We start from the raw sequence: 11,515 nt of genomic DNA, 5'->3' as shown, positions 1-11,515 counted from the left end.
GAAGGGCCTGACCTCTGATACCACTCAGCTTCACATTATGCCACGAACCCCAATCCACTGCACCGTAGCTTCCGACTTGGACTCCCCCAATTCGCCCCCTGGGCACCCAACCACACGTAAGAATGTCCAAGAATCAACAAGAGGCCATGCAGACCCCCTAAAATACAAAAGTAAACAATGCAAGCCCAACAAAACAACGCGCAATATACCTCTATTCCACTCTAAATCACCCCCCCAACCCCTTTCCTTACCTTATAGCAAATGAGGTCTAATATACAATTGGAGCCTCTTGGCTTCCCATCTCCAAATTTTCTTGATAACCTCTTCCCTCACCCCCCACCTTGCTGCCTCTGTAGCCACCCCAATACAAAAGGAATGCAAGGAGTGTTCCTTCAAATTCACCCCAGCTGATTCAGACAATTCCTAAAAACCACCACAAACTGAATTTCCCCATCCTCATAAATGAAAAGGGGGCCCTCCCCCTTTGGCCTTCACCACAGGAAATACTCCAACACCTAAACTGGGCAGACTTCAGATCCCTCCATACAAAACAACCTCACCAACAACCCCTTCCCCATTTGATCCGTTTTTGACTTCCTAATCCTCAAACTCACCTTATCCGGCAGGCACAAAACATCCTGCGCCAGGATCCCCCCAGGATGACCCTTTGTTGGGCTATCCAATTCCCCAATGCGCATAGCCCCAAAAATGCTGTAAAGCAACCCGAAACAAAACCTGTTCATACACCCCTGAACATACCTCACCCAACTGCCCCACCAACTTCTGCAGTAATTCAAAGGACACCAAACGTCTGACATCCCGCACCTTCTTACCTCTCCTATACTCTTTCAAAGCCTGCCGAACCACAAAAAGTTTTTTCTCATCCGGCATTCCTCTTAACCTAAATCCGAATGCCAACCGCACCATTACCCTATTTACTGACGCCACTGACCCCTCATTGGCAAACTTCTTAGCCAACCAAAACAGCAGTACCCCCAGTCACGCCAAACCATCTTGTATGCCCCCCCCCCCATGTCCTTTCACTCACCGACTGCCGAATCCAACCTCCGATAATACCATCGCAATTCCCCACAAACCCTCCAGACAAGGGTGGTCTCATTTCTCCGCCTCAGGTGCCAACACGCGAAACCTGTCCCACTGTAAACGAGACAAAGCGTCAGCGATTACATTGCAAACCCCTGGAATATGCCGTTCAAAGATAAAAAATATTATGCTGCATGCATTTAAAAACCAAGTGTCGTAACAACGGCACTGCCAACCCTGACGATACTGAAAAACTGTTAATGACCTAAACTACCTCTAGGTTGTCACAATACAAAAGCACTTTTTTGTTGGCCAGCTCCATCCCCCACAATTCCACAGCCACCACAATAGAAAACAACTCTAAAATCACAACATTTTGAACTAATCCTTGGTCCACCTAACCCTGTGGCCACATCCCTGCACACCACTTACCCCCAAAGTAGGCCCCAAAACCTGTCGCCCCTGCCGCATCTGTGAAAAGCTTTGGCCCTTACGACCACAGCGCCTTCCCATTGAAATCCTCCAAGAACCTGTCCCACACCACTAAATCGGCCCTTACCCCCTTGTTTAGCCTATGTCTATGGGCAGGCACCTGTCAACAAAATACCCCCTGGCCCACTTACACCCCAACACTCTTATGCAGTCCTGGTGATTTGGCAACAGCCAAAAAGCGGCTTCAATATCTGCTTTCGCCAATTTTTCCTGCCTTTTTTTGGGCACAAGCCCAATGGGGAGACACCAAAGCCTCCACAGGTGGTGCTATAAAGGGGCCACTCATTCTGCCCAAACTTACCTCTTTGGCCAACTTGTCCACCACCACCTCCGGATACCTCAGCGCTGATTACAGATTCCTGGGTTCCCTAGGCAACCCTTCCATAGCGCTCGGAATCCTAAACCCCACTGTAAACCCCTCCCTGAGCACCCTCACCGCTTCCTGGTCCAGGTACCTAACTAAAAAGGGGAGCATCTTTTCGACCCTCACCGGCAACACCCCCTTTTCCACCACTGTCACCACCCCTCCCTGAGCCCTGCTTAAAACAGCGCACCAGTCCGTGACTGTCTCCGCAGCCAGAGCACTTGTGATGGAACCGACAACCGCCCTTAATTTACATCCCCTTTCCTCTTACTTCTGGCCAGCGACCCTGATGCCTCCTAATCGCCGCCCCCCCGAAAAAAAACTGTGCCCCCTTGTCTGCCAACCGACATCAACCGCATCCATAAACCAATATCCTTATGGTTCCACCTTAGTGACAGCCACACCGCCTTCCTCTGGCGGAATTGCCCATTGTACATCAACCAAACAACCCACCGCACTGCCGGTATGCCTCTCTAACCATGTCCAGATAACAAAAAAGTGCCTCACACTTTTCAGGCTGCTTTTCCCCAGTGACACTTGCCAAAATGATAAATGCCTGAAGCCAGTTAGAGAAAGTGCGCGGAATCAACCTATGTCTCCTCCTTTCGCCCCTCGCCCCCAATTCCCCTGTCTAACTGAAAGCGCTCCAAGGGCAGCATCAAAAATATGTCCATGTACTCACCCTTCAGAACCCGCTCCCCCACCTCCTCTTTGAGGTGCGGCCCCAAAGGCCCCTCAAAGTATACATAAACTTCAACATGCTCACACTAACTCGGTCCCCTTCCGCTGCGCCGCCCCCAGTGAACAGCTGCCCCCCCACACCCCCAGCGACCACATCACCCACAACCCCCCTTCCCCTCTCCCCCTCGTGACCCCCATCACTTGTCCCCCCACTGCTTTTTTAAAAAATAATACATTTCAGACTTTGCAGACCATATTTTTCAATGTACCTGGGATATATTCAGTTGATTCAGACTAAAAGTTCAGTTATGATTTAGGTAATGTTAGATATAAAGTGGAACTAAACCATAAATTATTGGAGTAAATATATATATATATATATATATATAATTCTAATGTATCTGTGTTTTATTCATTTGTTTAAAATGTTAATACCCTAATTGCTGACATAGTGATTCCAAGATTTTGAACCACTCCAATTGGATCCTGATCATCAGTCTAGGCTAGAGCTGTGAGTGACAGCTAAAATTATAAGCTATCAGAAACATAAAAATGGTAATTGATAGCTATCTCAGGGAGGACATTTTTGCCACAGGGTATTATGCTGGGAAAACTTTAATATAGGTACTGTGGTTTGAAAAGGGTTAAGAGGGCAACTTGATAAGCAGACAGCTAAAGTAAGGTTGCTCCATACATATTAAAGCTTACCTAGGTGTTCATCATAATTTCTATGCAAAGGGTAGAACAAAGGAATATCCAGGTACCGGAGTCACTCATTTTTGAAGGGGTGTCGACAATAGTATTCAAAACAAGTTTTCATCTAAAGAGGTCCCATCAGGTAGATCCAAAGAAATGAGCCTGTCACCCATATTCATAACTGTCATAACATCTTGTCTTTGGCAAGTTAAAGTGAGTTTTTTCAAGATAGTCAACATGATGAATAATTAAGAAAGCTGTTCTCCAGGACAAAAATAAATATACTTCAGTTAGTCTGCCAGATTGTTTACAACCTAAAAATGCTTCCGCCTGCCACTTAAGCCAAGTGGAAGTCAGTAATGTCTTTAAAATACCAGGTGCATGGCAACAGATCAATAATAATTATGCAAGGTTTTTTTTTAAGAGCTTGGATCTAGTTTGGAATGAGCAGTGCATTAAAAGGTTTGCCTGCTGCTAACTTTAGTCTTTTCCCATTCAATTTATTAGCGTTTGGCCATAAAGTTTAAAACTAGAAAGCAATCAGACACTTTTATTCACAAGCTATCAACTTTCCAAAGTGAAATCCACATAATGGTTTTCTTTATTAGTCTAAACCTTATGGCTGTTTCCAGAGACAAACATCTCTGTAGGATATTTTGTTATCTTGTGGCTAGAGGAAAATCTTATGTATGTGGAAAAAGACTGGAAAATGCAAGCAAGGGTGGTTCAAGAATGATATCATGACAACCTCTTGACTTACTATGCTTTAATTTAGAATAGACAGAGGTTAACCTTTTCAAGGTCTGTTAAAACTTTTTTTTCAATTTTAAGAGATATGTTATGGTCTGTCATTGGTATGGACTGGCCTGGGTGGAAAAATGTTAAAGGCAGCAGACATCTACTTCCCAACTAGGAACCCAATGGTGGGTAATAGGGATGAGCCTCTGACATTCTCGAAAATTTGGGCGAACTGATTTAGCGAATTTCATTGAAGTGCAGGGTGCAGGTTCCCATGGGTTGACAAGTACAGGGAGCGTGGGAACCTGTGGTCACAGCTGATTGGATCCAATCAGCTGTGACTCCAGATGAACTATCAATGGAGTTTCTCCATTGGGAGTTCATCTGAGTTCAGTTCCCATGGTACCGGGCTGATAAGTACAGCCCGGGGAGCGTGGGAACTTGAGATCACAGCTGATTGGAGGCATGCGAGTGAGTTACTCCATTGAGAGTTCATCTGAGTTCAGCGAGAACATAACCTCATGGCAAATCACAAGGCTGTTCTCGCTTACATGTTCTGTAAGTGAAAGGCCCGGTTCGCCGCGAGATTGAAATAAAAAATTTTGCTTGCTCATCCCTAGTGGGATAAAAGGAATGCTTACAGGATGAAATGTGGTGGAATCAACTGGAAATTTATAAAGGGATGTTGAAGCCCTCTAGGCCTTCTTTGCTAGGAAATGGTCCATTGGGGTTAGACAGTGCCGGGAAGTGGTCAGGACTGTTATTTGACTTGAAAGACAAACATACACAAGGCACAACTACATGTACAGATATTTCAGTCTGTTTTGATTCCACTGTGGAAAGTATACACTGAAGTTTAGATCACAGTTTCCCACAGCCCTTGTGTAAACCTAAATGAGTGATGTGCACCTTGTCAACTGGTAGCTGTCTGGGATGAGAGAGTCAACAAATTTCAAAGTTCCTGAGGTTGGTATTTTTTGCACTTCTGTAGTTTGGATTTGGATCCTTCCCCAGTAGGATAATGCCTGATCAAGGGTCATGAGGTCAGGAGGATGTTCCCCAAGATAAGGCAAAGAAGGAAAGGGCAGTGAATTTTGGCTATCTTTGACATTATTTCAGAATATGAACAGGTTTAGGCACTGCCAAGAGGACAGAAAGCAAAAGCAACATTGCTTTTTAAATATGCCAGGGCTTGAGATAGAAGTGAGGTAAACAAGGCAAGGTGTACATCCACAGTACAGTGGAGTACAGAGACCTCACCCACAGTAGTGTGGAAGTAGAATGTAGATGTAGAAGTGTGCAGTAGTCACAGTTGTAGGGTGCTGGAGTTTAATAAAAACATTCTATAGATGCTCCAGTTCTTAAAACTACTTTCCCCTAACCACAGCCTTCAGGTAGGCTCAAACCTACGTCACTACAGGTAGCCCCCGGGTTACATACGAGATCGGGATTGTAGGTTTGTTCTTAGGTTGAATTTGTATGAAAGTCGGAACGGGTTAATACATGCAATTAAGACAGATGTTTGTCTCAACATATTAGGCAGTGAGATTTCAGTTACTGTATAAAATCCTCACTGTGAGTTAATCACAAACAAAGCAAAATACCAAAGCCAAAAACAAACTTCATGGAGCCTAGACATTCATTAGTTTCTGGAACAAGATGTGCTTTGATATGCAAAAAGAAACAGCTACAAAGTTTATCTTGGTCATTAAAGAATTACAAGATGTTGCAGAACTGCTCAGACTTCTTCTGCAAGTCATGCAAACCACCCCCATCAAGCTGAAGCTGAACATGAAGGAGCAGGGAAGCACTTTTGTATCTAGGATTTGTCCGTATGTCGGGTGTCCTTAACTATTTTACGCCACCTAGTAATCAAAGGCTCCATTTTTCCAAGAGGAAGGCCACAGTAAAAAAAAAACACATGGGTTACCTAAAGTCCTCGGTAGTCTCCAAAGGGGGAGAGGGTCAGAGCCACTAGGGTTTATAGTGTGAGCATTTACACCTCTTATGATATTGGAGTTTTAAAAAAAAATAGTATACTTTGTTCAGGTGATATCCTAATTAGCAAATATATCTCTTTCCTTGGGTCAGTGATGTGACACAAGGTATGCCCTTCATGGAGCCTGAACTTATAAGCAGCAGCACTCCCTCAGCATACTGAACTGGAGAGGGGTCCTTGGACCACATTTTATCAACTCTCCTTGCCAGTGTCTTACAATGTTTTTAACACAGGGAACCCTTGAAATAACATTGAAGTCTTCAGGGAACCCCTTCTATAATTACTATATACACAACTTACACTTCATTAATGAGGTGATCAGTAGGGACAAAAGATCACAGCTGATTGGAGGCATGCGAGTGAGTTACTCCATTGAGAGTTCATCTGAGTTCAGCGAGAACATAACCTCATGGCAAATCACAAGGCTGTTCTCGCTTACATGTTCTGTAAGTGAAAGGCCCGGTTCGCCGCGAGATTGAAATAAAAAATTTTGCTTGCTCATCCCTAGTGGGATAAAAGGAATGCTTACAGGATGAAATGTGGTGGAATCAACTGGAAATTTATAAAGGGATGTTGAAGCCCTCTAGGCCTTCTTTGCTAGGAAATGGTCCATTGGGGTTAGACAGTGCCGGGAAGTGGTCAGGACTGTTATTTGACTTGAAAGACAAACATACACAAGGCACAACTACATGTACAGATATTTCAGTCTGTTTTGATTCCACTGTGGAAAGTATACACTGAAGTTTAGATCACAGTTTCCCACAGCCCTTGTGTAAACCTAAATGAGTGATGTGCACTAAGCTAAAATATAATTTCTGAGGTCTAATAATGATGAGATGACCCAGTTCATAATCAAAATTTTCTTCATTTCAAAGGAGTTCAATATTCCAAAGGTTAATCCTCTCACATATACACTTGTCACAAAGACAAATACACAGGGTAATATTTTAATAGAGACACAACAATTTTTTATATAAATATTTATATTGAATTAAGCCCAGCTTAAAGTCTAACATATGAGAAAACATCATACCAATGATCATGAATTCCAAACAGGAATACATTTGAATTTGAAATGAAATATCCTACAGTTCATTTCAGGGTTTTATCAGGGTTTCATCAGGGCTCAAACACAAATAAAAATACTTGTGTTTTAGTCCTGATGAAGGGAGTCCCGAAACCCCCTAAGTGTATTGGATATTTTACTCCATTTTAACCTTTTACTGCTTTTCTGACATTCTGTGCAACAAAAATATGCGTAGGATCTAATCTCTACCTACTCTGTCTAAAAAAAAGTTGCTTTAAATATACTATATTAATATATGTTAATATATATATATATATATATATATATATATACATACACACACACACAGTGATCAAAGGTAAAAAGCTTTGTAAAAAGAAAGCCAAAAAAAATAAGTATTGATTTTTATATTCTCTGTTTTTGCATTGATCCCTAGGACTGAATTAACCAGTGATGTGGAGGGGTGCCTAAATTATAAACTCTCATTACCTAAAATCTATTGCACAGAACCTGTCTGCAGTAGGACATGCTGAGCAAAATGTCAATGTCCAGGATACCTTCAAGCTGAAAAGCAGTGGCAGGTGGCAGTTTAATCTGCTGTCACTTTTTAGGAGTTCAGCTTGTTAGCCACAGTCCCAGTAGGGCCCCATGTTCTAGGTATGGTTTAGGAAGAATTCCAAACTATTAGAAATAAAAATAGTCACATTTTCCAGGTACAAGCAGAAACAAGAACAATTCAGAGAGTTAAATTTTTTAAATTATATATATATATTTAATATAAATAAATATATACCGTATATATACTCCTGTCCTTTTTTGGACATAAGACAAATTTTGCAAACAAAACAATGATATTCATAACCGCAATAATTAAACCTGGAAAATAATTTGCATTCTAAACTTAGATGATGAATGTGGTACTGAGTACTTACATTTAAATATATGTACCTGCTCTATGCATGTACAGCATACATCACTGACTATTCCATATCAATAACAGTTCACCCTGGTTATTTTAACAGAACAAGGAAGTCAGTAGAGTACGCTATGTATTTAAGTGTGTTTTTGTAAGCCCAGTTAAAATTGTTTGATAGGATAAACACTTCTAAAGTATATCAATTCTTTCTCCCAGCCCTGTTCCAAGCCCGACTATATACACCATGATTTGTACTCCTTCTAACCTATTTAATATCTTGTACCTGTGATGGACATAGGAAGGTGGAAAGTGTGCCGCTGAGTAAGGGCCCTACACCCTTCTTAGCCAAGTCAGTGCCAAGTCAATTCTGCACAGGGGCCCTACTGGGACTGTGGCTAACAAGCTGAACTCCTATAAAGCAGATTAAACTGCCACCTGCCACTGCTTTTCAGCTTGAAGGTATCCTGGACATTGACATTTTGCTCAGTATGTCTTACTGCAGACAGGTTCTGTGCAATAGATTTTCGGTAATGAGAGTTCAGAATTTTGGCACCCCTCCACGTCACTTGTTAATTCAGCTGTAAAGATCAATGCAAAGACAGACAATAAATCAGTAAATCAATACTTTTTTTTCCCTTTCCTAACTTTTTACATGGCTTTCTACCTTCAATAGCTATATATATATATATATATATATATATATATATATATATATATATATATATATATATANCTTTCCTAACTTTTTACATGGCTTTCTACCTTCAATAGATATATATATATATACATATATATATATATATATATATATATATAGATATATAGATAAAGCCCTAAAATGAATTGTAGGAATTGTAGTTTTTAATTTAAATTTGATTCCTGTTTGGAATTCATAATCATTAGTTTTTGGCTAAGTACCCCACTGCTTGTACATCTAACCTTTAGTCTCCAGAGGGTCGTCTATTTATCAATGCTTTTCACACCAAAGTTACACAATTTTTACCAAGGAGTCATATATTTTTCCAATATAATCCAAGTTGAAAAATGTTTGAATGTTGCGTGAAAAGATTTTTGACCCCCTAAGTGTTTGGTTACTTGAAAAATACTATGTAAGCTGTTTAATGCTGCTCTTAGAAAATACAGCAGAAGCTGTTCTTTCGGCTCCCTGCTGCAATGAAAATGGTCAATGGCAGACACCAATTCCGGTACCTATGCCTATTCTATGGGCTCTATAAAGCCCAGTTTGTGATGAAGCTTTGTGTGGTTGTGAGTAATTCTCAACTACCAATCTGTTACTTATTCAAATACCTGGATAAGCCAGTCTACAGTTGGTGCCCAAAACAAAGGCAGCAAATAATTCATGCCACAGACAGAAGCAGCAGTAACAACCAGTGCAGAATTATTGTAGATCTTCTCTCCATGAGACATTAAATTCCGACTATCACCTCACCAGAAATGCACCCTATAAAGAAGAAACAAAAATAATGAAACATCCAACATGACTGTGAATAATTTTTGATTGCAACCCTTTACTGGAGTTCAAATCCAGTTTTTAAGTCGCCTGAGCTTTATTAATTCATAAGCCATAAGCATTGTATAACCAGCAAACTTAGCCATTCAAGAATTAAATTAAAAAGAATTAGCCATCTTAAACCATGAGAACTACTGCCCATCCATAGAATGGGTAATGATACCCAACCACCAGTTTTTTTAAAGCATGTAAACTACACAGAATATCGATCATCATATACGAGATTGAATCATATAAGAGATTGATTAAAGTAAGTGGCAGATTTTCCACCATCATCTCTTCAAGGGTACAATAAGGCACTGACTAAATACATATTTGTTATATTCAGGTATATGTTGTGGAGCCATGGTTATTTATCCTTACAGTAATATTATTGAGTTTTTCTTTAATTTTTTTTATTGAAATCAACTTATTATATTATCATTTATTATTTATATATTGATTGATTGTAATATTTACAAGTTTTAACAAGTTTTGAGTATGGCAGTAAAAAGTGCCTCTGTCACAAAAGTGAAACATTCAAGGACTGTAAAAGGAGGTACCTCTCCACTACCAGCATCGCTAACCACTGCTCTGAAAAAGTAGAAATCATCTCCAAACCATTGCAGAAACAACCAGACCTGTCCACCTTCCGTGTTGTCCTCTGTATTTGGTGGTTCCAACTGCTAGCTCCCAAGCCATTGCTGTACACAGGAAAAATTGCTAAGTGCTGCAAAGAAGGACACAAGAGATCAAGGTTTCAGAAGCTACAAGAATTTTGGGGATGATTTCTCTTTATTGAATTGGTCTTTAGTGTTATCCTATTCTTGAGCATTAGTTGAAGGTGTTTTGAAGCTTTAGTTGAAGTTTGATTTTTTGAAGGAGCTTTGAAGGAGTCCAGCGTTGGACTGTAGGAGAAAGAGAAAAGAGATGTAAACCTCATTATACACAAAACTCTTGTGTTTTTCAAGGGATTCTTGCAGGCAATCAGCATGGTGAATCATATTAGGTAAGACAATAACTAGAAATAGAAGGGATATGCTTTTCAGTGGAAAGGCCAAGTGAACCTAGAAATGTTCCCTGGCTTGTGAACATACAGCATAAATTATTTTCTTACCTCCTTTTGTATACCTAGGGCAAATTCATACTTACCACTTCCTCACTAAAGGGCAGGTGCCTCTCTCCTGCTTGCCTGCTCTCCCAAGTTTTATCATTTTCACCCAGCTCGCCAGCCAATCAGGAAACAGCCTTTATTCATCCCTGGCGATTTAGCTAGCTCAGACATAGCACTCATCGTTTGTATCTCCACTAGTGCCAGGCCCCCTAGCTCTGCTGAGCACTTCCTCCACAGCTGCTGTTTAATTCAGTGCTCTCCCTGTCCAGCTCCTGTGTTTACCCCTTATTTTCCAGTGTGGTGTTTCCCTGTGTCTTCTGTGTCACCTGTGCCAACTGTAGCTTCCAGTGTCTCTTGTGTTGCCTGTGTCTGCAGTGGCCCCTGTGTCACTAGTGTCTGTTTCCTGGATGCCTGGAATTTTACCCCTGGCTTGTGACCTGACCTCTCTTGCTTACTGCCTGCATCGACCCTGGCCTTCCTTGACAATTCTTCTGCTTAGTTATTTGGTACCATGTATCTTCCTGCCCAACCTGGTGTGCCCAAGGACCACAACCTGGCGGTACCCAGCAGCGCAACATCCTCACCACTAGAGGCTCTGCGGATCACCTGGTTGTCGCTTAGACTCCTTCTCAGGGCTCACACCACTTCTGTCCAGGCCGTAGCACCCCCTAGTGGTCCTGTCTCCCCAAGTGTGACATTCATTTTTTAAACCTTCATCAAAACTTTACTGTGCACCTAAAGTATTGATACTGCATTGGCCGAACACTAACTGCTTGTAATTATATAGGTTTTATCTTCCCTGATGGAAATCCAAAGACTTTAAAAAAGTTTATTTTGGCTACTTTGGTATCAATAAATGAATATAAATGTAAAAAATGAATTCATACATTATCATGGAGTATTTTACAGTATTTATATATATATATATATATAT

The 11,515-nt window shown here is 41.1% G+C and overlaps 1 long non-coding RNA gene across 1 annotated transcript in view; it reads right to left on the bottom strand.

The window, feature by feature from the left end:
- Positions 1-10,151: 10,151 nt before the first annotated feature.
- The window catches only part of LOC140337588 (uncharacterized), a 3,122-nt gene continuing 1,758 nt past the window's right edge, over positions 10,152-11,515 (bottom strand). The window contains exon 3 of the long non-coding RNA XR_011922097.1: positions 10,152-10,375. This is a non-coding gene — a long non-coding RNA (uncharacterized lncRNA). The remainder of the gene's footprint in view (positions 10,376-11,515) is intronic.

Source organism: Pyxicephalus adspersus, chromosome 9 (genome assembly GCF_032062135.1).
Source record: "Pyxicephalus adspersus chromosome 9, UCB_Pads_2.0, whole genome shotgun sequence".
Classification (NCBI taxonomy): Eukaryota; Metazoa; Chordata; class Amphibia; order Anura; family Pyxicephalidae; genus Pyxicephalus; species Pyxicephalus adspersus.
Note: the sequence above shows the minus strand (reverse complement) of the source record. Positions and strands in the feature narration are given on the sequence as shown.